Source organism: Sphaerodactylus townsendi, linkage group LG06 (genome assembly GCF_021028975.2).
Source record: "Sphaerodactylus townsendi isolate TG3544 linkage group LG06, MPM_Stown_v2.3, whole genome shotgun sequence".
Lineage (NCBI taxonomy): Eukaryota > Metazoa > Chordata > Lepidosauria > Squamata > Sphaerodactylidae > Sphaerodactylus > Sphaerodactylus townsendi.
Genome location: NC_059430.1, coordinates 292420 through 319488, shown reverse-complemented (window position 1 = coordinate 319488; position 27069 = coordinate 292420). Strand labels below are relative to the sequence as shown.

At 56.2% G+C, this 27069-nt stretch overlaps 1 protein-coding gene across 2 annotated transcripts in view; it reads left to right on the top strand.

Annotated features, from left to right (window-relative positions):
* The window catches only part of ARMC9 (armadillo repeat containing 9), a 127669-nt gene extending 119536 nt beyond the window's left edge, over nt 1-8133 (top strand). For both annotated transcript variants that reach the window (XM_048502029.1, XM_048502028.1), the window contains 2 exons: nt 77-249; nt 7496-8133. The gene's annotated coding sequence lies outside the window, so the exon portion shown is untranslated. The remainder of the gene's footprint in view (nt 1-76; nt 250-7495) is intronic.
* The last annotated feature ends 18936 nt before the right edge of the window (nt 8134-27069 follow it).

Below are 27069 nucleotides of genomic sequence, written 5' to 3'. Positions count from 1 at the left end.
TTCCTCTTCCATCTTTTTCTGCAGCCAGCAAAAGCTTCTCTGTGCCGTGTTTCAGATTCTGCTTTCCTTCTTGCAGTGACTTCCTTTCTGGCTTCACCAGCAGGACTCAGCTGCCCTGCTCTTCGGACACCCAGAACTTCAGATCTGGAAGGGGCAAGATTCCAGCAATAGCCCCCCAGTTCTCCCAGTCTGGACCCCAACAAACCAGCCGCCCCAGCTCTTCCGGATCGTCGGCGAGAAGTCGGCAGAGTAAGAACTTATTTTTTGGCTGTTGTGGGTTTCCCGGGCTGTGTGGCTGTGGACAGTGGTGGGATCCAAAAATTGTAGTAACAGGTTCCCATGGTGGTGGGATTCAAACTGTGGCGTAGCACCAGTGGGGCTGGGCGGGGCACGACGGGGGCGTGGGCCAGGCATTCCGGGGGCGGGGCGTTCACGAAGTAGGGCTGTGGCAGGGACGCGGCAGCTGTAGCGATCATGGCGCGGGAAACAAATGCACGCAGGCGCAGGCTGCCACGCCACGCCGGTGCACCTCCTGCTAGACTGCTTCAAGTTCTGCGCGCCACTGCTGAGAGGAGGGGCGTAACTAAGGCAAAAATCACGTGGCAAAATCACCCATTAGTAACCCCCTCTCGGCACACACCAATAATTAGTAACCTACTCTCGGGAACCTGTGAGAACCTGCTGGATCCCACCTCTGGGTTTGTGGAGGTCTGGTGGTTTTAGCTCCAAACATTTCGCCCGCATGTATGGCTGGCATCTTCAGACACGTGTCACGGTGAGATGTTTCTCTTCGTGGCATAGCCAGTTGATTCTGGCCATGAAAGCCTGCGACAACATATTAGCCCTTTCCGCACACAGATCCTAAATTGTTTGTAAAACGTTTTCAATCCCCTTACTTTTGTTCACACTCACCCCCTTGAAATAATTCCTGGGTGCCGTCATGTGATCCCCCCTCCCTTTTTTTGAGCTCTGTGTTGAATTGGTGCTTCAGTGCTCGTTCTGCATTCTATACTCCCCATATACTCCAAGATTACACCCCCAACTAAAATAAAAAGAACAAATGGAGAAATGCTGCAAATAAACAGGCAAGAGGGAACTGAGTGGGGTCAGAAGATGGAGCAAAGGAGAACATTTGGGGAAGTAGAGAAGCATGGGAAACGTAAGAACATAAGAACTGGCCTGCTGGATCAGACCAGAGTCCATCTAGTCCAGCTCTCTGCTACTCGCAGTGGCCCACCAGGTGCCTTTGGGAGCTCACCTGCAGGAGGTAAAAGCAACGGCCTTCTGCTGCTGCTGCTCCTGAGCACCTGGTCTGCTCAGGCATTTGCATTCTCAGATCAAGGAGGATCAAGATTGGTAGCCATAGATCCACTTCTCCTCCATCAATCTGTCCAAGCCCCTTTTAAAGCTATCCAGGTGAGTGGCCATCACCACCTCCTGTGGCAGCATATTCCAAACACCAATCACACGTTGCGTGAAGAAGTGTTTCCTTTGATTAGTCCTAATTCTTCCCCCAGCATTTTCAATGAATGCCCCCTGGTTCTAGTATTGTGAGAAAGAGAGAAAAATGTCTCTCTGTCCACATTTTCTACCCCATGCATAATTGTATAGACTTCAATCATATCCCCCCTCAGACGTCTCCTCTCCAAACTAAAGAGCCCCAAACGCTGCAGCCTCTCCTCATAAGGAAGGTGCTCCAATCCCTCAATCATTCTCGTTGCCCTTCTCTGCACTTTTTCTATCTCTTCGATATCCTTTTTGAGATGCGGTGACCAGAACTGAACACAGTACTCCAAGTGCGGTTGCACCACAGCTTTATATAAGGGCATGAGAATCTTTGCAGTTTTATTCTCAATTCCTTTCCTAATTATCCCCAGCATAGGGTTTGCCTTTTTCACAGCTGTTCAGAGCCCACGGGTTGGTGTTGCTAACTCCCCAGGGGCCAGGGGGCATTTCGGCACTTCCCTGGTTCCTCGGCCCCTTGTCTGGCTCCTCGCTGTCTCAAGACTGCGACCCCTCTGAAAAGATATCAGCCCCCTGCCATTGTTTGCTTTGTTTCCTGCCTGTGAAGTGGGAGGGGGGAAGGGGGGGATGGCTCCTTTGCTGAGAAGTCTGGGAGGATTCATCACTGCCTCCATCAGCCAGTTACAAAGGATCCAACAGCAAGCCACGCTTCTGTTTCAAGCGGACTGGAATGAAGGCCCCTCTTCAAAGGCCTCTGCAAATCTCAGGACCACTGACCATCGGTGCTGGGAACCGATTCCCAAGTTCACAGCACAGTCAAAATACGGCAACAGCTGTCCAGTGCACGCGTAGGTGGCTTCTCCTTTCAAACAGCTACTAGGAATTCATTGAATTTTGCAGGCGATTGGGCAGTTCCATTAGTAAAAAAGAAAAACCTGGAAAGCAGCTGCAGAGAGGGGCTTTTTATCAGGACCGCTTACAATGTCACAGAGTGGCAAGGGAGCTTTTCAGTCGCCCAGAACACTGGGCTAGATTATTTTTTTTAAGGAAGAGGAGGAGGAGGAGGAAGCAAAACAAATCAATGAAGAATTGGAGCCCACCCAATTTGCTTGGCACTTTGTGATGTTAAGGCATGGACGTAGGTAAGGGGGGGGGTTCTCGTGTTTGAACCCCCCCATTCATGTCCGAATCTCCCCCCCCCCCTCCGTTTGTGGGTTTTAAAAACATTTTAGTGCTTTTTTGGTTTTTGGCCTGCAGGGGGCGCATTGTTTGGGCTAGCAGCACCAAACTTTCAGGGATTGTTTCGGGGACTCTCCTGATGATACTACCCGGGTTTGGTGAGGTTTGGTTCAGGGGGTCCAAAGTTATGGACTCCCAAAGGGGGTGCCCCCATTCTCTATTGTTTCCAATGGGAGCTAATAGAAGATGGGGGCTACACCTTTGAGGGCCATGCCCTAGGGGTGGGTGGGGGTGTGGCCCCACCCCAACCCCCCCCCATAAAAAATCTATACCTACGTCCCTGTGTTAAGGTGGTCCTATGAAATGGGTTGCTTTTCCTCCCCCCACAACAGACACCTTGTGGGACAGGTGGGGCTGAGAGAGTTCGGAGAGAACGGTGACTGGCCCAAGGTCACCCAGCGGGCTTCATGTGGAGGAGTGGAAAAACAAATCCAGTTCACCAGATTAGATTCCGCCGACCATGTGGAGGTGTGGGAAATCATACCTGGCTCTCCAGATCAGAGTCCACTTGCTCTTAACAACTACACGATGCTGGCGTCTAGAAACTTGGAAAAGGCAAAATTACACCCAACGCACAATTGCTGTGGAAACCTATGAATTCAGAAGCCTTGCCTCGCTTCCCCTGGAAAGCTGGGAGCCTGGGCTTCAGGGACACTGTTCCTGGCATGTGTCACTTTCCGCTTTCCCAGTAGTGCTTCCGTTTCTCTCTGACAGCAGGCCAGTAACGGGAGCGAAACAGGAAGCACGGAGGGACTGGGTCTGCCAGCCGCACTCTCGGATTCCAGCTTGGAGAGGGCTTCGTATCACAGGAAACAGAACGCAGACACGTCAGGGAGACTGAAACAACACAGCATTCCGCTGCTCTCCAGAATCCTGACTGTGGCATGCATTTGTTTGCAAGGACACGAGCAAACAGCCTCGCCGCGTCTTTTTTTCACCCTCTTGTTTGCACCTGGGGGTAGGCCGCGGCAGATCACCCAAGCCCACAGATTTGTACGCGCGCACGGGTCACTGCAAATCAAACGCCGGGGTGGAAGCGCCCTCCGCACGCTCAGATAGTTCTTCGCGGAGTCACTGCACACATTCAAGGATGAGTCTCCACCACGAGCTGAGAAACGACGTGAGCTGCACACACGTAAAAGGCAGGCGACGAAGAAATCGGGCCTTTCCGCACAATTCAATTAAAATATTTTGAGACAGGAAATAAAACATTTCCTCTATGGAGTTCTGTGTTATTTTTATCCCCAAACATTTTATTTCCAGCCTCGAAACATTTTAAATGAATCCCCTTTTAAGACGATACTCCGGTTGAAACATTTTGAAAACGTCTTCAGTTGCTGTGCGATCTATTGACTACTGATCTATTGACTGCTGTGCGATCCATTGATTAGAGCACCTTCCTTATGAGGAGAGGCTGCAGAGTTTGGGGCTACCCCATGCATAATTTTATAGACTTCAATCATATCCCGCCTCAGACGTCTCCTCTCCAAACTAAAGAGTCCCAAACGCTGCAGCCTCTCCTCATTAGGAAGGTGCTCCAGTCCCTCAATCATCCTCGTTGCCCTTCTCTGCATTTTTTCTATCTCTTCGATATCCTTTTTGAGATGTGGCGACCAGAACTGGACACAGCTGTTGCGTTCTCAAGGCCGAGCAGCACTTGGGTGCGCTGCGTGTTGCAGAGCAAGGGAAGGTGAGAAACCGAAAGTAAAGTGAATGTCTATTAACATAACAGAGCCCTCTTCGATGTCCAGAAGGCTCTTTCGGACATTCCTGACCCCTTGCCTAAGCGTTCTGCCCTCCAAGCCCTCTCCTTCGCCTCCCCGGCTGTCTCTTCCCTCTGACGGTTGGCTGCTTTTCATCCCCTTCAATTCCCCCCCCCCCAAAAAAAAAAAAGCCTCACGGAATTGTTGCTGAGGTCTGGGATGAGCGATAGCAGAAGCTGATGAGTCAGGCAGAGAAACTGCGGAGTGTGGCTTGCAGGCAGCGGAAGACAGACGAGGAGAAGGCCGGAACCTCTGCCAGCAGGGGAGTTATTGTGTGCGGGACCTAAGAATTGGTGCCAAGTCCAGCTGTGTCTTCCCACAGCTGCAGAAGTCCACAAATCGAGTCAATTCAATTCAATTCAATAAGCCTTTATTGGCATATACACGATAGTTCCAGTTAAAAAAATACAGTTCCAGTTAAAAAGTGAATAGCAAAAAACTTGGCGTTTGTCATACATTCAGCTTACAAACTTCTGACAAAAACTTTGCCACCATAAGGCAACAATGAAAATCCTGACAATTTAAAAGCGTAACTACTTTATCTGATTCGGTATAATCACTCATAGAGTCTATAGCTTGGGCTAGCAGGCTGGATCGGAGTTCTTGGTATAATACGCAGTTCAGGAGAATGTGTGGGATGGAATCCAGCTGTCCTATGCTACAGGTACAGAACCTCTTATCGCTTGGAAGACCTTTAAGTCTTCCTCTATGTAGCGGAGATGGCATGATGTTAAATCTAGCCAACGTATAGGCTCTCCTGTGTATGGGATTTGTGAGCGCTGTAATATAATAGGCTGGGTATCCCTGCGTGAAAGGAATTGACATATTCCACAAATCGAGTCCCAACACGGAAGCTCACGGTGAGATATCCAGCCACCCCCCGTAGGCCACGGAGCAAAGACAAACCTCTTTCCAATTGTGCACGACTGAGTTTATTCAGGGAGGGAGTTTCTGCCTGGCTGTGGTGGCGTGCACTTTGGTTTTTTAAGCCCACTGCTCTTACCTGTTTCGTTTTGTTAAATTTTGGCAGGTCTTAACGTTTTTATGTGGTTGTGAAGGTGCCGGCCTGGTGTAGTGGGAATTCCCTTACATGTGGGAATGTCAACTCAATGCCTGGCAGCTGTGAAAAAGGCAAACTCTATGCTGGGGATCATTAGGAAAGGAATTGATCATAAATCTGCAAGGATTGTCATGCCCTTATATAAAGCCGTGGTGCGACCGGACTTGGAGTACTGTGCTCAGTTCTGGTCGCCACATCTCAAAAAGGATATTGAGGAGATAGAAAAAGTGCAGAGAAGGGCAACGAGGATGATTGAGGGGCTGGAGCACCTTCCTTATGAGGAGAGGCTGCAGCGTTTGGGACTCTTTAGTCTGGAGAGGAGACGTCTGAGGGGGGATATGATTGAAGTCTATAAAATGACGCATGGGGTAGAAAATGTGGACAGAGAGACATTTTTCTCTCTTTCTCACAATACTGGAACCAGGGGGCATCCATTGAAAATGCTGGGGGGAAGAATTAGGACTACCATGTTTCCCCGAATATAAGACAGTGTCCTATATTAATTTTTGCTCCCAAAGATGCGCTATGTCTTATTTTCAGGGGATGTCTTATTTTTCCTGTGTTCTGTTCGTCGGGCATGCTTCCAAACAAAAACTTTGCCATGTCTTACTTTCGGGGGATGCCTTATATTTCGCACTTCAGCAAAACCTCTACTATGTCTTATTTTTAGGGGATGTCTTATATTCGGGGAAACAGGGTAATAAAAGGAAACACTTCTTCACGCAACGTGTGATTGGTGTTTGGAATATGCTGCCACAGGAGGTGGTGATGGCCACTAACCTGGATAGCTTTAAAAGGGGCTTGAACAGATTTATGGAGGAGAAGTCGATCTATGGCTACCAATCTTGATCCTCCTTGATCTCAGATTGCAAATGCCTTAGCAGACCAGGTGCTCAGGAGCAGCTGCAGCCGCAGAAGGCCATTGCTTTCACATCCTACATGTGAGCTCCCAAAGGCACCCGGTGGGCCACTGCGAGTAGCAGAGAGCTGGACAAGAGGGACTCTGGTCTGATCCAGCAGGCTTGTTCTTATGTTCTTAGTGGTTAAGAGCAGGTGGATTCTTATCTGGAGAACTAGGTTTGATTCCCCACTCCTCCATCTGGTGGATCACATGTGTTTCTGCGCTCCTAGTGTCCTGCTGGGTGACCTCGGGCTAGTCACAGTTCTCTCAGAACTCTCTCAGCCCCACCTTCCTCACGAGGTGTCTGTTGTGGGGCGAGGAAGGGGAAGGAAATCCACCTGCTCTTAACCACTACACCACACTGGCTCTCAGGTGTGGTTCCTCGGCCCCAACTGTTTCCAGACCAGGTAGGTGCAGGCTCTCTGCATGACTTTATTTATTTTTATTTATTTATTCTTTCAACTTTTATACCGCCCCATCCCCGAAGGGCTCTGGGCGGTGCACAACAGACAGTCACATATAAAGATAAAACAACGAAAACCTTTAAAAGCAGCGATAAAAATGTAAAGACTAATGAAAAAAAGTGGCGTCCAGCAACCCCATTTTTTTAAAATCCCAAGAACATAAGAACATAAGAACTAGCCTGCTGGATCAGACCAGAGTCCATCTAGTGCAGCTCTCTGCTACTCGCAGTGGCCCACCAGGTGCCTTTGGGAGCTCACAGGCAGGGTGTGAAAGCAATGGCCTTCTGCGGCTGCAGCTGCTCCCGAGCACCTGGTCTGCTAAGGCATTTGCAATCTGAGATCAAGGAGGATTAAGATTGGTAGCCATAGATCAACATCCTCTCTCAAGAGGGAGGAGAGGCAAGTCCCAAGATGGCAAGAGGCCCAGATGTAAAGGACGGGAGGGGGGGGGGCACTTCTGCCTCTTTGTTTGCTACTGTTTTTGGTCCAGTGTTTACTAGCAGGTTGAGCAACTGTCAGCATCCGGGCAGAAACCAACACTCCTATTCTACTTTAGCTGATAGCTTCTCTCTCTCTCTCTCTCCCCCCCCCCACCCTCCGGCAGGCAGCCAGTCTTCCAGGAAGTGAGGACACATTCTTTCCTGAGGAATCACCTGTCTGGAGTGCTAAAGACACAGCGGCTTCCTGTAACCGGAGCCCCAGCATCGCCAGCAGCCTGCGGAGCCAAGAGGGAGGTTATCAGCATCGGGACCGCACACTCCCTTTACACCAGGACTTGAGAGACTATCTGATGGGATGCCCTTTGCTGCGGGTCCTTGACCAAGCAGAATGATCCTGTCCCGCCCCCACGGCTTCTTTGCGCGGATGCACAAATTGGGAATGGTCCTGTCTCTGCGCGGAAAAAATGCACACAAAAGTCACTCCCTGGGAATGCCTTCGTGGGCTGCGATTTGAGCGGTCTGTCGTTTTCCCCTCCTGTTTCTCTGTCACCTGCTGCAGCCCGTGTCAGATTGAGGCGCTCTCAGCGCTTTTCTCCCCTCTCCTGGCCCTGCCGGTCGTAGGTCACCCAACCTTTATCGGTATATAAACAAAATCGAGAAAACACAGTCTCCAGCGATAACATAAGATCTAGATCAGTGATTCCCAACCAGGGTTCCGTGGTACCCTGGGGTGCCATGAGCACGTCCCAGGGGTACCATGACAACGCTACCGCCTGCCCCCCCCCCCACGAGAATCAAATGGATTTTGAAGGGGGGGTTGGAAGCCTCATGGGCTCCCTTTAAACAACACTGAAAAACAGCATTGTTTTATTTGCCTAAATTTGGCGTGGATTGGGGAGGTAGATTTAAAGGGAGCTCTCCCTTTAAATCCCCCCAATCCATGCTGAATATAGGCAAACAAACAACACGGCTGTCAACGTGGCTTCCCCTCCCCTCCCCCTGCTTGCCACTCCCCCCACCTACCGGCCAAAAACGGGAAAAACCCTAAAAAATGCGGGGGGGGGGAGAGAAACGAACTTCAAGGGTACCCTGAGATATGAAGAGCGAGGTCAAGGGTACCACGACGTTGAAAAGGTTGGGAAACACTGATCTAGATCAGGGGTCGGGAACCCGCGGCTCGCGAGCCGCAAATGGCTCTTTCGAGCTTGTGGTGCGGCTCCCTGGGGGTGGGGGGGGGGGGGGGTGGGGGGGGGGGGGGGTGGGGGGGGGGGGGGGTGGGGGGGGGGGGGGGTGGGGGGGGGGGGGGGTGGGGGGGGGGGGGGGTGGGGGGGGGGGGGGGTGGGGGGGGGGGGGGGTGGGGGGGGGGGGGGGTGGGGGGGGGGGGGGGTGGGGGGGGGGGGGGGTGGGGGGGGGGGGGGGTGGGGGGGGGGGGGGGTGGGGGGGGGGGGGGGTGGGGGGGGGGGGGGGTGGGGGGGGGGGGGGGTGGGGGGGGGGGGGGGTGGGGGGGGGGGGGGGTGGGGGGGGGGGGGGGTGGGGGGGGGGGGGGGTGGGGGGGGGGGGGGGTGGGGGGGGGGGGGGGTGGGGGGGGGGGGGGGTGGGGGGGGGGGGGGGTGGGGGGGGGGGGGGGTGGGGGGGGGGGGGGGTGGGGGGGGGGGGGGGTGGGGGGGGGGGGGGGTGGGGGGGGGGGGGGGTGGGGGGGGGGGGGGGTGGGGGGGGGGGGGGGTGGGGGGGGGGGGGGGTGGGGGGGGGGGGGGGTGGGGGGGGGGGGGGGTGGGGGGGGGGGGGGGTGGGGGGGGGGGGGGGTGGGGGGGGGGGGGGGTGGGGGGGGGGGGGGGTGGGGGGGGGGGGGGGTGGGGGGGGGGGGGGGTGGGGGGGGGGGGGGGTGGGGGGGGGGGGGGGTGGGGGGGGGGGGGGGTGGGGGGGGGGGGGGGTGGGGGGGGGGGGGGGTGGGGGGGGGGGGGGGTGGGGGGGGGGGGGGGTGGGGGGGGGGGGGGGTGGGGGGGGGGGGGGGTGGGGGGGGGGGGGGGTGGGGGGGGGGGGGGGTGGGGGGGGGGGGGGGTGGGGGGGGGGGGGGGTGGGGGGGGGGGGGGGTGGGGGGGGGGGGGGGTGGGGGGGGGGGGGGGTGGGGGGGGGGGGGGGTGGGGGGGGGGGGGGGTGGGGGGGGGGGGGGGTGGGGGGGGGGGGGGGTGGGGGGGGGGGGGGGTGGGGGGGGGGGGGGGTGGGGGGGGGGGGGGGTGGGGGGGGGGGGGGGTGGGGGGGGGGGGGGGTGGGGGGGGGGGGGGGTGGGGGGGGGGGGGGGTGGGGGGGGGGGGGGGTGGGGGGGGGGGGGGGTGGGGGGGGGGGGGGGTGGGGGGGGGGGGGGGTGGGGGGGGGGGGGGGTGGGGGGGGGGGGGGGTGGGGGGGGGGGGGGGTGGGGGGGGGGGGGGGTGGGGGGGGGGGGGGGTGGGGGGGGGGGGGGGTGGGGGGGGGGGGGGGTGGGGGGGGGGGGGGGTGGGGGGGGGGGGGGGTGGGGGGGGGGGGGGGTGGGGGGGGGGGGGGGTGGGGGGGGGGGGGGGTGGGGGGGGGGGGGGGTGGGGGGGGGGGGGGGTGGGGGGGGGGGGGGGTGGGGGGGGGGGGGGGTGGGGGGGGGGGGGGGTGGGGGGGGGGGGGGGTGGGGGGGGGGGGGGGTGGGGGGGGGGGGGGGTGGGGGGGGGGGGGGGTGGGGGGGGGGGGGGGTGGGGGGGGGGGGGGGTGGGGGGGGGGGGGGGTGGGGGGGGGGGGGGGTGGGGGGGGGGGGGGGTGGGGGGGGGGGGGGGTGGGGGGGGGGGGGGGTGGGGGGGGGGGGGGGTGGGGGGGGGGGGGGGTGGGGGGGGGGGGGGGTGGGGGGGGGGGGGGGTGGGGGGGGGGGGGGGTGGGGGGGGGGGGGGGTGGGGGGGGGGGGGGGTGGGGGGGGGGGGGGGTGGGGGGGGGGGGGGGTGGGGGGGGGGGGGGGTGGGGGGGGGGGGGGGTGGGGGGGGGGGGGGGTGGGGGGGGGGGGGGGTGGGGGGGGGGGGGGGTGGGGGGGGGGGGGGGTGGGGGGGGGGGGGGGTGGGGGGGGGGGGGGGTGGGGGGGGGGGGGGGTGGGGGGGGGGGGGGGTGGGGGGGGGGGGGGGTGGGGGGGGGGGGGGGTGGGGGGGGGGGGGGGTGGGGGGGGGGGGGGGTGGGGGGGGGGGGGGGTGGGGGGGGGGGGGGGTGGGGGGGGGGGGGGGTGGGGGGGGGGGGGGGTGGGGGGGGGGGGGGGTGGGGGGGGGGGGGGGTGGGGGGGGGGGGGGGTGGGGGGGGGGGGGGGTGGGGGGGGGGGGGGGTGGGGGGGGGGGGGGGTGGGGGGGGGGGGGGGTGGGGGGGGGGGGGGGTGGGGGGGGGGGGGGGTGGGGGGGGGGGGGGGTGGGGGGGGGGGGGGGTGGGGGGGGGGGGGGGTGGGGGGGGGGGGGGGTGGGGGGGGGGGGGGGTGGGGGGGGGGGGGGGTGGGGGGGGGGGGGGGTGGGGGGGGGGGGGGGTGGGGGGGGGGGGGGGTGGGGGGGGGGGGGGGTGGGGGGGGGGGGGGGTGGGGGGGGGGGGGGGTGGGGGGGGGGGGGGGTGGGGGGGGGGGGGGGTGGGGGGGGGGGGGGGTGGGGGGGGGGGGGGGTGGGGGGGGGGGGGGGTGGGGGGGGGGGGGGGTGGGGGGGGGGGGGGGTGGGGGGGGGGGGGGGTGGGGGGGGGGGGGGGTGGGGGGGGGGGGGGGTGGGGGGGGGGGGGGGTGGGGGGGGGGGGGGGTGGGGGGGGGGGGGGGTGGGGGGGGGGGGGGGTGGGGGGGGGGGGGGGTGGGGGGGGGGGGGGGTGGGGGGGGGGGGGGGTGGGGGGGGGGGGGGGTGGGGGGGGGGGGGGGTGGGGGGGGGGGGGGGTGGGGGGGGGGGGGGGTGGGGGGGGGGGGGGGTGGGGGGGGGGGGGGGTGGGGGGGGGGGGGGGTGGGGGGGGGGGGGGGTGGGGGGGGGGGGGGGTGGGGGGGGGGGGGGGTGGGGGGGGGGGGGGGTGGGGGGGGGGGGGGGTGGGGGGGGGGGGGGGTGGGGGGGGGGGGGGGTGGGGGGGGGGGGGGGTGGGGGGGGGGGGGGGTGGGGGGGGGGGGGGGTGGGGGGGGGGGGGGGTGGGGGGGGGGGGGGGTGGGGGGGGGGGGGGGTGGGGGGGGGGGGGGGTGGGGGGGGGGGGGGGTGGGGGGGGGGGGGGGTAAACAAGGAACTTTACCATATTTCTAAAACATGTTTTTAAAACAGCCCAACGGGGAGAATTATCCCGTTTTCTACCTTCGCTAACCAGCCACATAGGAAACAACAGGACTTTATGATTTTTGGACCTCATGGAATTTCTAACGGAAAAGCAGACCCAATGAGTAACCCCCTCTCGGCACACACAAATAATTAGTAACCCACTCTCGGGAACTGGTGAGAACCTGCTGGATCCCACCTCTGACCTCGCCCCTGACTACCAGTTCCCAAGGGGCGATGGCAACCCTCCAGTCCCACAGCCCAGAGATTAAGAAACCTCTCTCCCCGGGGTAAAGGAACCCACATTCCACGTGACTGAAAGAGCTACAACAGGAGCAGTTGTCTAATGAGCAGATAAGGCCTTGCCTGAGAAGCAAAGCGGAAAAACATAAGCACAGCAGGGAGGGGGAACGAGAGTAGAAGGGTTCCCACATCCCAGGCAGGAGACAGGAGATGTGGCAGGATCAAACAGAAGCGTCACCTACACCCTACAAGGGTCAGTGCTATAAGTCACAGACCAGGAAAGGGATTTGGGCGTCTTAGTTGATAGTTCCATGGGAATGTCAACTCAATGCCTGGCAGCTGTGAAAAAGGCAAACTCTATGCTGGGAATCATTAGGAAAGGAGTTGGTAATAAAACTGCAAGGATTGTCATGCCCTTATATAAAGCCGTGGTGCGACCGCACTTGGAGTACTGTGTTCAGTTCTGGTCGCCGCATCTCAAAAAGGATATCGAAGAGATAGAAAGAGTGCAGAGAAGGGCAACAAGGATGATTGAGGGACTGGAGCACCTTCCTTGTGAGAAGAGGCTGCAGCGTTTGGGACTCTTTAGTTTGGAGAGGAGACGTCTGAGGGGGGATATGATTGAAGTCTATCAAATTATGCATGGGGTAGAAAATGTGGACAGAGAGAAATTTCTCTCTCTTTCTCACAATACTAGAACCAGGGGGCATCCATTGGAAATGCTGGGGGGAAGAATTAGGACTAATAAAAGGAAACATTTCACGCAACGTGTGACTGGTGTTTGGAATATGCTGCCACAGGAGGTGGTGATGGCCACTAACCTGGATAGCTTTAAAAGGGGCTTGGACAGATTGATGGAGGAGAAGTCGATCTCTGGCTCCCAATCTTGATCCTCCTTGATCTCAGATTGCAAATGCCTTAGCAGACCAGGTGCTCAGGAGCAGGAGCAGCAGCAGCAGAAGGCCATTGCTTTCACATCCTGCCTGTGAGCTCCCAAAGGCACCTGGTGGGCCACTGTGCGTAGCAGAGTGCTGGACTAGATGGACTCTGGTCTGATCCAGCTGGCTAGTTCTTATGTTCTTATAAGCTGATTACAACACTAGGTGTCTGTTGTGGGGAGGACAGCTGGTTCACACCTGTGAACGCAAACTTGAGGGCTGGCAGCTGGACATGCGAACTGGCTGAAATGGTTGGGTTTGAGGCGGTGACAAACGCGGCAGAAGATCAATCCGTCATATTAGAGCCATGGTCTCTATGATTTTATTCTATAAGATCAAGCTGGGGGGTGGGGGGTGGGTTTAAACAGAGGCTGGCCGGCCATCTGCTTTGATGATGTGTACCTGCATTTTTGGCAGGGGTTTGTACTTGGTGGCCCTTGTAGTAAATTGCTGGGATGGTTCTACGAGAGAGCAGTTTACTCAAGAGTTTCCTGGGTGCAGTAGAGAAGATGGGCCGTTCCACGTGCCAGTGCTATTTCCTTTGGAAGCCGGGCAGTTGCTGTGTCTGCCAGCGGAGCACCTCAGCATTGGAACTGCCGAAAGAGAGGGTCCCCCCCACGTTTTCCCTGCCTGGGTCCCCATGGTAATTCTCTTGCAATAGATACAGAGCAGTAGTAGCATAGTGGTTAAGAGCAGGTGCGCTCTAATCTGGAGAACCGGGTTTGATTCCCCATTCTGCCACTTGAGCTGTGGAGGCTTATCTGGGGAATTAGATTAGCTTGTGCACTCCCAACACATGCCAGCTGGGTGACCTTGAGCTAGTCACAGTTCTTGGGAGCTCTCTCAGCCCCACCCACCTCGCAAGGCATTTGTTGTGTGTGGGAGAGGGAAAGGAGATTGTAAGCCCCTTTGAGAAAAGGAGGGTATAAATCCAAACTCTCCTTCTTCTTTGGGGGAGCTTTATTATTATTATTTTTTTAACCAGTGAATCTAGAGGGCAGGTGGGAGACTCCAGCCAGGCAAGGAAGCCCTTGCAGATAGGGGGAGATGGGGCCATTTCTAAGTTGCTGGGATGGGAATTGGTCCTGCAGCATCTTAAGAACATAAGAACTAGCCTGCTGGATCAGACTGGAGTCCGTCAAGTCTAGCCCTCTGCTACTCGCAGTGGCCCACCAGGTGCCTTTGGGAGCTCACGTGCAGGAGGTGAAAGCAATGGCCTTAAGAACAGAAGAACGAGCCTGCTGGATCAGACCAGAGTCCATCTAGTCCAGCTCTCTGCTACTCGCAGTGGCCCACCAGGTGCCTTTGGGAGCTCACAGGCAGGAGGTGAAAGCAATGGCCTTAAGAACAGAAGAAAGAGCCAGCTGGATCAGACCAGAGTCCATCTAGTCCAGCACTCTGCTACTCGCAGTGGCCCACCAGGTGCCTTTGGGAGCTCACAGGCAGGAGGTGAAAGCAATGGCCTTAAGAACAGAAGAAAGAGCCTGCTGGATCAGACCAGAGTCCATCTAGTCCAGCTCTCTGCTACTCGCAGTGGCCCACCAGGTGCCTTTGGGAGCTCACAGGCAGGAGGTGAAAGCAATGGCCTTAAGAACAGAAGAAAGAGCCAGCTGGATCAGACCAGAGTCCATCTAGTCCAGCTCTCTGCTACTCGCAGTGGCCCACCAGGTGCCTTTGGGAGCTCACAGGCAGGAGGTGAAAGCAATGGCCTTAAGAACAGAAGAAAGAGCCTGCTGGATCAGACCAGAGTCCATCTAGTCCAGCTCTCTGCTACTCGCAGTGGCCCATCTCATCTCTGACTAGGACTGCAACAGGCCATTCCTCCAGCTGAAAATGGGTGGGGGCCCCCCCCCCAAACACACACACACACACACACACTTGTCCTTTATAGTTTTCTTCCTGTTTTCAGAAATCCCTCGGACCACTCCGGCCCTTTCCCGTGAGTGAGCTGCAGAGCTGCGTTTCCTCCTTGCTCAGAAAATCCAGGAAGCCCCGAACCTGCTCTCCCTCTTCCTCTGCAGTGGGGGCAAACCAGTGAGTGACAGCACCCCCCGCCCCCAACGCCAGGTCTCCCTTCCTTCCGTTTTTCAAAGAAATATGTCCGCTGGGGAAATTTTGACACATGTTCAGCACACAGCGCTGAACACCACACAGTGTAGCGGTTGGAGTAATCCGGGAGATCTGGGTTTACAATCTGGATCGGACAACTGAGAGCCAGCGTGGTGTGGCGGTTAAGACTGGGTGCAGTCTAATCTGGAGGACCGGGTTTGATTCCCCACTCCTCCACCTGAGTGGCAGACGCTTATCTGGTGAACCAGATGTGTTTCCACACTGGCTGGCCATCTGCTTTGATTATGTGGACCTGCATTTTTGGAGGCTTATCTGGGGAACCAGATTAGCTTGTGCACTCCAACACATGCTTGCTGGGTGACCTTGAGTTAGTCACAGTTCTCTCGGAACTCGCTCAGCCCCACCTGCCTCACCAGGTGTCTGTTGTGGGGAGAGGAAGGGAAAGGAGCTTGTCAGCCCCCTTGAGTCTCCTTACAGGAGAGAAAGGTGGGGTATGAATCCAAACGTTTTCTTCTTCTCATCTCTGACTAGGACTGCAACAGGCCATTCCTCCAGCTGAAAATATTCCCTGCATGTGGAAAGATAGCTTGTCAGGGGGAAAGGTTGTAGTGTGGCTGTTTTGGCACACTTTTTGCCTCTTTGCAGAGATGATTTTAAATGGAAGAACACTCCAGAAAGGGAAGCCTAGCCTGCATTTGCAAGGGTTCCAGCCCAGATGTGCATTGACAGGACGGACGAGACTGACCTGTGATAAGTAGCTATGTATCTCCCCTCCCATGATGTGGGTTCAGAACATCAGAAGAGCTCTGCTGGATCAGACCTGTGGAGGTCCATCCAGTCTGGAATCCTGCCTCACGTGGTGGCCAACCAGTCCCTCTGCAAATCCAGCCACGTGGCATGGAGGCCGAGACCTTCCCTTGAAGTTGGTTCTTGGCACTGGGATTCAGAGCATAAGAACATAAGATCAAGCCAGCTGGATCAGACCAGAGTCCATCTAGTCCAGCACTCTGCTACTTGCAGTGGCCCACCAGGTGCCTTTGGGAGCTCACCTGCAGGATGTGAAAGCAATGGCCTTCTGCTGCTGCTGCTCCTGAGCACCTGGTCTGCTAAGGCATTTGCAATCTGAGATCAAGGAGGATCAAGATTGGGAGCCATAGATCGACTTCTCCTCCATAAATCTGTCCAAGCCCTTTTTAAAGCTATCCAGGTTAGTGGCCATCACCACCTCCTGTGGCAGCATATTCCATACACCAATCACACGTTGCGTGAAGAAGTGTTTCCTTTGATTAGTCCTAATTCTTCCCGCCAGCATTTCCAATGGATGCCCCCTGGTTCTAGTATTGTGAGAAAGAGAGAAAAATTTCTCTCTGTCAACATTTTCTACCCCATGCATAATTTGATAGACTTCAATCATATCCCCCCTCAGACGTCTCCTCTCCAAACTAAAGAGTCCCAAATGCTGCAGCCTCTCCTCATAAGGAAGGTGCTCCAGTCCCTCAATCATCCTCGTTGCCCTTCTCTGCACTCTTTCTATCTCTTCGATATCCTTTTTGAGATGTGGCGACCAGAACTGAACACAGGACTCCAAGTGCGGTCGCACCACGGCTTTATATAAGGGCATGACAATCTTTGCAGTTGTATTATCAACTCCTTTCCTAATGATCCCCAGCATAGAGTTTGCCTTTTTCACAGCTGCCATGCATTGAGTTGACATCCCCATGGAACTATCAACTAAGATGCCTTTGACTGCCTTTGGACATGGATGACTGCCTTTGGACATGGAGGTTCCATTTACTTGCCACGGCTGGAAGCCACTGACAGGCCTCTCCTCCACCAATCGGCCTAATTCCGTTTTAGAGCCCTCTGCGCCTTTGGCTGTCGCCTCTGGCACTCCCGCGTCCTCTGCTTTCTGAAAAATCAAAAGCAGCCTTGTGCCGTTACGAGATTAGGCGGAGGAGGAACCACTTTTCCGTCCAAAAGAGCAAAAGATCCATGTTCGGCAACCGGCCCCCGACCGGGCTTGGCTGAAATGAATCCCTGCTTCCCCTCCCCAAATTGTTCCCTTCTCAGCTGTAACCTGCTTCCTCCGAGCTGGGGGGGGGGCCAAGCCCAGAGTCTACCTGTGTCTTGCCCTGTGCCCCTTAAGATAATCGCTCTGATTAAGCCTTCTTGAGGAGGAAGAACCCATTAACTCCCTCCAAGGTTTCTTAGAGGGGTCACAAGGAAATGCCTCGCGGGAAATACATTTCCCCAATTTAGGAAGGTGTGTAAATGTTCGCCTCGATGCCCTCGGGAACCTTGATCGGGCAATAAATCGAGAGATAAGATTCCACTCGGCAGCTGTGGAGGTTTAAAATCAGGATGAATTTCCAGGGTTCGCAATTCAGCTTGGGAAATTCCTGGAGATTTGGAGAGTTTGGATTTATGCTCGGCTTTTCTCAGCTGTAAGGAGTTCCAAAGCCGTTTGCAATCACCTTTCCTTCGGCTCCCCATTACAGGCACCTTTATTTATCTACCTATCTACCTGTCTACCTGTCTGTCTACCTACCTGTCTGTCTACCTACCTGTCTGTCTACCTGTCTACCTACCTACCTACCTACCTACCTACCTGTCTGTCTGTCTGTCTGTCTGTCTGTCTGTCTGTCTGTCTGTCTGTCTGTCTGTCTGTCTATCTATCTATCTATCTATCTATCTATCGTCTCTCTCTCTCTCTCTCTCTCTCTCTCTTTCTCTCTCTCTCTCTCTATCATTTATTTATTTATTTATATGCCCACCCCCGAAGGGCTCTGGGCGGTGTACACTGGGCCAAACATACAATGGCCAAAACAACATACACCAAATAAAATAAATTAAAACAAGTTAAAACAATATACAAAAATTCATAAACCTAGTGTAACCCCCATGCCCAGAATGGGTTGGCCCAGAATGGGTTGACCCAGTAAGGGGTGGAGACTCGGAGCAGCAGAGAGGCTGAAAGAGCTCTTTTGCAGAAGAACAAGGCTACCAGACTCGGACCTTGATTTCTATAAGCCCTTAACACCTTGTTAAGGTAATTTCAATATTGTTGGGAACTACTGGGAAGGTAGTTGTTGTTTTGCTGTGTTGTAAATGTTGGAGTTTATTGTTTCAGGGTTTCTTTTGTGGTTGTAATGGGTGAGAGTTCTCCTGGAGACCTTCATCATGTTGCAACCTGTTCATCAAGCCCTTGGAGTCTTCAGGAGCCAGCCAACTTGCAAAGAAGATTTGGACTTGGCAACATCAGTAGACTGTAAATAGAAGGACTTGAAATGCAACCTGAACAGGACCTTGAATTGTAACGTTAAATGTTGATGTTTTAAAAGTGTTAATTGTAAAGAAAAGTAAACCATTTTGTTGTTTAAATTTGGTTCTTTGCAACTCATTCCAGGTTCTGCCCCACAGAACCCACAGAAGGAGGTTACACTAGCACCTACCTTGTGAGGTAGGCGGGGAATGAGAGAGTTCGGAGAGAACTGTGACTGGCCCGAGGTCGCCCAGCGGGCTTCATGTGGAGGAGGGGGGGAAACAAATGCAGTTCCTCAAATAAGAGTCCATTGCTCGTGTGGAGGAGTGGGGGATCGAACCAGTTCTCCAGATTAGAGTCCGCCGCTTTTAATCACTGCACCACGCTAGGCGGGTGGAGGTTGCAGAGGGCAGGATTTGGGAAGGTGCAGGAATAATTCCACTTTCCAAAGCACCGGTTGCCTCCCAGGAAAACGATCTCTGTCAACTGGAGGTTGATGGCCATTCTGGAAGACCTCCAGACCCCACCTGGAGGTTGGCAAGCATGTTTCAGCAGTGGCGTAGGAGGTTAAGAGCTCGTGTATCTAATCTGGAGGAACCGGGTTTGATTCTCCGCTCTGCCGCCTGAGCAGTGGAGGCTTCTCTGGGGAATTCAGATTAGCCTGTGCACTCCCACACACGCCAGCTGGGTGACCTTGGGCTAGTCACAGCTTCTCGGAGCTCTCTCAGCCCCACTCACCTCACAGGGTGTTTGTTGTGAGGGGGGAAGGGCAAGGAGATTGTCAGCCCCTTTGAGTCTCCTGCAGGAGAGAAAGGGGGGATAGAAATCCAAACTCTTCTTCTCTTCTTCTTCTTCTTATGGCTGCCAGCCTCCAGGTGAGGCCCAGAGATTTCCTGGAATTACATGCGATCTCCAGATGACAGGAATCAGTCCCTTCAGAGAAAAAGGCCGCTTTGGAGGGTGAACTCTATGGCGTTATCATACCTGGAGGTCCCTCCCCTTCTCAAACCCCATCCTCCTCATAATTTGCCCCCAAATCTCCACAGATTTCCCAACCGTTGGCAGCCCTACATGGACGTCACCAGGCTGAGAGTTTGCAGGCTATACTTTTGAGAGCCAGCGTGGCGTAGTGGTTAAGAGCAGGTGCACTCTAATCTGGAGAACCGGGTTTGATTCCCTGCTCTGCCACTTGAGCTGCGGAGGCTTATCTGGGGAACCAGATTGTCTTGTGCCCTCCAACGCATGCCAGCTGGGTGACCTTGGGCTAGTCACAGTTCTTCGGAGCTCTCTCAGCCCCACCCACCTCACAGGGTGTTTGTTGTGGGGAGGGGGGAGGGAAAGGAGATTGTCAGCCCCTTTGAGTCTCCTTACAGGAGAGAAAGGGGGGATATAAATCCAAACTCTTCTCCTGTTCTTCTTCTTTTATCAAATTAATAAATAACTATGGATCAACCCGTCTTCCAGAAGTGGTTTAAGAACATAAGAACATAAGAACAAGCCAGCTGGATCAGACCAGAGTCCATCTAGTCCAGCTCTCTGTTACTCGCAGTGGCCCACCAGGTGCCGTTTCTGACCTGTTTCCTTTGCCCACGGTTTGCCTTTGAACAAAGTTGTCTCTGTCCATTTTCCCTTTCGCTTCGGAACCCCAGAGGGGCATGGCCGCGCCAGGCAACGTCGAGAGTGAACCCGTTGAATTCAAACATCGCTCTTGACGACAATGGATTCAAAGCCGATTGCGTGGCGGTTCTCGCCTAGAAGAGTCGATGCCAGAATCGACTCTGCTCTGCCGGCCAGCTTTTTAAAATTCAAGGGCACCGTTTTGCATCTGAGAATCCCCATTTATGCGCAAACAGATGCGGCCCTGTCTGTCCGCTGAGGCGGTGGAAACACCAGAGCCCCGTTCGGCGTCTCCAGATGTTCCCAAGGAACGGACAGAAGCCGCATTTGTCTGGCCAGGAGTGTTTGACGAGCCGAGCAGAGGGCTGGCTCTGGAATGCAGCGCCGGGAGAGAGCCATGTTTCCCCCCATCTGGACACACTCAAACAAAAGGACCGCAAGCCAATTGGTCAGCTCCCCGAGCCCACAATGCATCGGGAGGGGCCGTGCGGTATAAAGAGAGGCTGTTTTGGGGCTGTGGGGGCACCCCTCCCTGCTCAGACAGAGTCTCACATCAAGGGACGCATGGAGAGGAGACCCCCACCTCCCCCTTTTCCGACTTGCTTGGGGGGAAACAAGAACCCACTGTAATCTCTGCACCAGCGATCCCAAAGGCCTCGTAGCGGCAAAGAGTGAGCCAGTGTTCGGAGCCCGGCGCTCCTGAATGGGATCACTGTATGCCAGGCGATTCAACATTCGGGAAGGGAGCAGGGCCCAGAACGGCAAATTGGGGGTGGACGAAAGCAGAGGGAGGGATGAGAAAGACGCAGAGGTCCCACTGGGCCTGTTACGCTCTGCAGCGCGGTCACTAGGATGCCCAGAGGAGCTGCCGTCCTGAGCAACCGCCTGCCAATTCAGTGGGACCTTTCTCCATGACTCTGTGCACGACCGAGAGGCACTTTTGGCCATCCGCAGAGTCCAATGAGCGAGCTAGGGTTACCATCCTCCAGGTGGTGACTGGAGATCCCCTGGAATTACGACTGGACTCCAGGTACCAGAGACCATTTCCCCTGCAGAAAATGGCAACTTTGGAGGGTGGGTTCTACAGGATTATACCCAGTGGTGGGATCCAAAAATTTTAGCAACAGGTTCCCATGGTGGTGGGATTCAAACTGTGGCGGGACACGACGGGGCGTGGCTAGGCATTCCTGGGGCGGGGCTGTGGCAAGGACGCAGCCGCTGCGCCGGTGCTTGGGCGGGAAACGAATGCACGCAGGCGCAGGCTGCCACGCCTGCCGGTGCACCTCCTGCTAGACTGCTTCAAGTTCTGCGCGCTACTGCTGAGAGGAGGGGCGCAACTAAGGCAAAAATCACGTGGCAAAATCACCCATTAGTAACCCCCTCTCGGCACACACAAATAGTTAGTAACCTACTCTCAGGAACCTGTGAGAACCTGCCGGATCCCACCTCTGATTATACCCGCTCCTCTCCAAACCCCGTCCACCACTGGCACCCCCCTCCCTAAAAATCTCCAGGTATGTCCCAACCCAGGGCTGGGATCCTGCAGGGTCAGACTATGGTCAGATTCAATCCCCCACTTTGCAATAGAGCAGGGGTGTCAAACTCGCGGCCCTCCAGATGTTCATGAACTACAATTCCCATCAGTCCCTCCCAACATGAGCATTGGCCATACTGGCAAGGGCTGATGGGAATTGAAGTTCATGAACATCTGGAGGGCCGCGAGTTTGACACCTGTGCAATAGAGTAACGTAGATGATCAGTCATATTCTCTCTCTCTCTCTCTCTCTCTGTAAAGGTTTCAATGGTGTTGATGGTAAGGGCAGCCGCCTAACCTTGAGTACATTCCACAGCCCGGGCGATGGGCCAGCTTCATCGGCGGAGACTTTATCTCTGCGCGGGAGATGAGGTCTCCGTTCCCATGGGAAGCAGGGAGGGGGATGGGATGAACAGAGTTATAACCTGTGCTTCTGGCGGGAAGTGTCATTCCTGCCACTGCATGTACTTGAGCTTTCTAAGATGTCTGAATAAACGGTCTTTTTTCACCAAAGAGCCTTTTATTTCTGCTTCTATGGAATTCCTTACATTGTGGCAGGAATCTTAATTCATCTATATCCCTAGTGCAGTGGACCTCTGGTGTCTCGGCATGGAGAGGTTGAATATTACTGCGGAAGGTGCGGTAGCCCCCAAAGAGGGCTCCGACCTTTCCCTTCTGGATCTGGAGGAACCGGCGGGAGAACGGGCCTCGCTGGTGACTCTTTCCCGTCCTCGTATCAGCACGAGTCTTCCTTTACTCCGTTGGAACGAGGGACGTGACGACGACCATGGGGACTTACATGAGTCGTTTGGGGCGCTGTCTATGGATCGAGCGCCTGTGGATCGGATCTCTACCCGTTTTCGTATGGATTACAAACCTCAGATGCAACCTGTCATGGAGGAGACGGGCCTGACCACCTTTCATGCGGCAACCCAGGAGTCCATTGAACGATTCCTGGACTCGTATTTTGGTGATGCTCCCAAAGAACCACCGGGGCACAGCACTGGGGCCCGTCCGAAGGACACTGGGACTAAACCTGGGATTGGGAGGGGTGTCCGTACCGTCTTCCGATCGGACCCCCCTGATCCCGGGTCAGCGGCTGCACCCCAGGGAGCCACCGGTGGCTACGGTGTCTCCGATGTCTCGCTTCCAGACGACGAAGAGTCCGAGGAAAGCCTGCACTCCCAGCCGGATCTGTTCCCTCTCCCATCGAAAGAAAACTGGGATGAGGAAGTGGGCCGACTGCGAGATGCCCAAGAAGCATGGACCCGTGAACGCCAGCTATGGGAGGAGGAACGGGCACAGTTGCAGCAAGAGCGCGAAAACCTGCAGAGGGACCGGGAACAGCAACGCAAAGAAGTCCAACTCAAGTTGGACCGTGCCAAAGATGCGCTCCAACGACAATATGCGCAGAACCTGTCAGTCCATGATAAGGTCCTGGAACACTCCAGACTGGATTTACAGCGGCAACGCGAAAGCGTTCAGGCCTTGCGCACGCAAAGTGAGCTCACTGCAGCTATTAAACGGGACGAACTGGCTAAATTGGAACGAGAAAAAGCAGCCCTGCATGCGCACCAGGATGCATTGACCCGCAAGGAGAGAGAGCTGGCTGCGTTGGAGAGGGAACTGAGGAGGCAGCAGACCAGGAAGCCCCAAGTTGGAGTCTATGCTGTTACTGATACTGCCGGCGCCAGAGGGGCAACGTGGCTGGGTCCTGCCACCCAAACGCCAGTGGCACCGGCATTGATACCGCCTCCGATTCCGGCCCCCCCTGTGCAACCGCTGCCCGCCCAACCTGCTCAACCCGCGCAACCGCCGCCCCTGCCGGCGCCAAGAGCCGTGGAAAGGGGTTACTATAGGCCCCCGATACCTGCCCGTTTTGATGGGACCGCTTCCAAGCTTCCCTACTTCATTTTGCAACTCGATGCCCACATGGAGGACTATGATGATTTATACCGGTCTGAGCGCGAAAAAATACGGGACATCGGCTCAGTCCTGGATGGGGCAGCAGCCGACTGGTTTGTGACCCTTTTGGATTTGCAAGATGAAGACTCTCGCACGGTGCCCGCATTCCTCCAAGCCTTAAGAGCGCGCTTCCAAGATCCGGGCGCCGAAAATGAGGCTATCCGCACCATCAAAACTATCCAGCAGGGCAACTGTCCGTTTGCAGAATTTGCCCGTGAATTTCGTGCGGCGGCTGCTCGACTCCCTCCTGAGTGGCCTGAACGCATGAAATGCAAATACTTCTCAGATGCTGTTGACGGCAAGCTGCGTGAAACGGTGTTTTTAATTCGGGTTCCTCGCACTGTTGCTGATTGGATCCAGTTGGGATCCCAGGTGGCGTCTCGCTTGGAATACGCTCGTGCCGGAGGCCGCCCACGCCCGAAGCCTGCCACTGCGTCCACCAAGGCAAGCCCAGCCGCCCCCACCGAGACCACCTCTGAGCGCCGTCGCCGACTGGGATTGTGCCTTTACTGCGGAGGACCAGGTCATCTAGCCGCCAACTGTCCGAAGAAACAAAAACCAACCGCTCCAGCCACGCGCACCCCATCTGCCAAGCCACCACGCAAGTCGGGGCCGCCTCCGACGGGCTCTTCTAAGGCGGTCATCGAAGGCGACCCAGAGGAGGGGGAAGCAGCTGTTTGCCTTTCTTCAGCCCCCATGGATGTGGGTCCGACTCCTGACGCGGTGAGTGAAGGCAGCGCTCCCATTACTGTCCAAGCGTTTTTGGCCAACCCCGCTAAACATACTCGCATTATAGCCTCGGCCCTTGTGGATTCTGGCTGCTCCCATTGCTTAATGCGGCCCCAGGTGGCAGAAGAGCTAGGTCTGGACCAAATTCCCCTGGCTAAGCCCATACCATTCACCCAAATGGACGGCAGCCCTCTTGGGATAGAAGGACCGGCCCAGTTCAAAACACAACCGGTTCTCCTCCGTTGCGCCGACCATTGGGAGAAAATTAGTTTTATTTTGGCGCCAGTGGCCAAACACTCCATAGTTTTGGGCATGCCATGGTTATTGTTACATGAACCAAAGTTCATTTGGAAAGAACGGATCTTAGAATTCACTGACCCTCCCTGCGGTGAACACATGAATTGGGGGGAAAACTCAACTTCTCCTGACACACCCCCCTCCCTGGCTTCATCAGCGATTGCTCCCGATTCTATTGGCATCCCACCGGCGTACCAAGATCTAGCCAGAGTTTTTCAGGAGCAAGAATGCGATCAGTTGCCACCCCATAGAGACACTGACTGCAAAATCGTGATACAGCCAGGGGCGCAACTGCCCAAAGGTAGAATCTACCGTATGAGTCCCAATGAGGAGAAGGAACTTCGTGCCTTCTTGGACAAGAACCTCGCTCGCGGGTTCATACGGCGGGCTACCAAACACACACACGCTGCTCCCGTTTTGTTTGTAAAAAAGAAAGATGGGTCTTTACGGCTTTGCACAGATTATCGAGGTCTCAATGCAGTCTCCCTGTCCAATAAATATCCTTTGCCTTTGATCAAGGACCTTTTAGATGCACTGGGCAAAGGGCGCATCTTTACTAAATTAGACTTGAGAGAAGCTTACTACAGGGTCAGAATTGCTGAAGGCTATGAACACTTGACTGCGTTTAACACAAAGTTTGGACAGTTTGAATACTTGATAATGCCATTCGGGTTAAGTGGGGCCCCCGGGGCTTTTATGGCCCTCATCAACGAAGTTCTCCATGATTTATTGTACAAGGGAGTTGTGGTATACTTAGATGACGTTTTAATTTATTCACAAACCATAGAAGAGCATGAAGCATTGGTTCGGGAAGTATTGAAACGCTTGCTCAACAACTCTCTCTTTGCCAAACTCTCCAAATGCTGTTTCCACCAGACCTCCATTGACTATTTGGGTTACCGGATCTCGCCCGAGGGCTTAAAAATGGATCCTGCTAAAATTGACGCGGTCCTCCAATGGCCTGCCCCCACCAACCGCAAAGAACTCCAATCTTTTCTGGGTTTTGCTAATTTCTATCGTGACTTTATACCCCAATTCGCTGAGCTGACTCTCCCTCTCACAGACCTCTTACGCACTAAGGGTAAAGATCCACTGTCCGCCAAGCCCGGGGCCCCCCTTTCCTGGTCTGAAGAATGTCAAACAGCCTTTCAGCTCTTAAAGTCTGCTTTTACCACCGAACCTATCCTAAAGCACCCTGACCCAGATCTCCCGTTTGTGGTTCACGTGGATGCCTCGGACAAAGCGCTTGGGGCAGCCCTGTTGCAGAAAAATAAAGATGGTAGGCTGGTTCCGTGTGCTTATTTATCAAAGAAATTCTCCGGTGCTGAACTCAACTGGACTGTGGGGGATAAAGAGACTGCAGCCATCAAAGTAGCACTCTCCACTTGGCGCCACTGGCTGGAGGGGGCTAAACACCCCTTTCAGGTTTGGTCGGATCACAAAAACCTGGCCGCTCTTTCCACCCCCCTCAAGATGTCCGCAAAACAACTCCGTTGAGCCGATTTCTTTTCTCGTTTCTCTTTCACAGTCCATTTTTTCCCCGGGAAAACCAATAAACTGGCTGACGCGCTCTCGCGCCTACCCGGGGAGGGGGGTGGAGCTGCCTTACGAGACATTCCACGCACTGTTCTCTCCCCCTCCCAGTTAGGACTGGCTGTCACCCGATCTCAAACGTCCACTCCTCCTTCACCGCCCATTCCTAGTCTCGTCTCTCCTTTCCTGCGGGAACTCGAGGAGGCGGGGCTGCACGAGCCTCCAGCGGAGGAAAGTGATTCCCAATTGCGTTTGGAGAATGGAGTTTGGCGGAGGGGGGAGTGTTGGTACGTGCCTCCCCCCCTCCGCAAGCAGGTTCTTGAAGCCTGCCACGATGCCCGCTCGGCTGGACATTTTGGCTTTCTGAAAACTCTGCATTTGGCCCGCCGTCAGTTCTGGTGGCGCGCAATGCGCAAGGACATTGAGGCGTATATTAAAGGCTGCTCTGTTTGTGCAGAAGCCAAAACCATTCCGGGAAAGCCCCATGGGCTGTTGAAACCTCTCCCGGTGGCCTCCCGCCCTTGGGAAGTCATCTCCATGGATTTTATTACAGATTTGCCCGAAAGTCATGGCAACACGGTCTTGTGGGTGGTGGTGGACTTATTTTCTAAACAAGCCCATTTTGTTCCATGTGCTTCCATCCCCTCCGCTCCTAAGTTAGCACGGCTGTTCATTCAACATGTTTACCGTCTACACTCCGCCCCCGTTAAGGTGGTCTCCGACCGCGGCCCCCAATTCATTTCAAAGTTCTGGAAGGCGTTTTTGGGGTTGTTGGGGGCCGCCCCGGCGGTCGCCGCCCCCTACCACGTTCAAAGTGACGGTGAGTCGGAGAGAACGAACAGAACCCTAGAGCAGTATTTACGTTGTTACACCAACTACCACCAAGACAATTGGTGCGAGCTCATTCCGTTTGCGGAGTACGCCTATAACAATGCGGTTCATAGCAGTACAAAGAAAACCCCCTTTGAAATTGTGTCTGGTCGCTCGTTCCCGCCGTTGCCGCAACTACCCGCGACAGCTTTGGATCCTCCAGAGTTTCAACAATGGATTTCATCCCTAGCCGAGGGATGGAAATCGGTCCAGACCGCCTTACAACAGGCTAAGGACTCCCAAAAGCTGCAAGCGGGTAAGCACCGCTCGGATTTTCCTCTGCGTGTGGGCGCTTGGGTGTATTTGTCTACCAAAAATCTCAGAGACGTGCATAAATTTTCCAAACTAGGCAAAAGATTCGTGGGACCTTTTCAGATTACTAAAGTGATTAATGATGTCACTGCCCGATTGGATTTGCCTAACT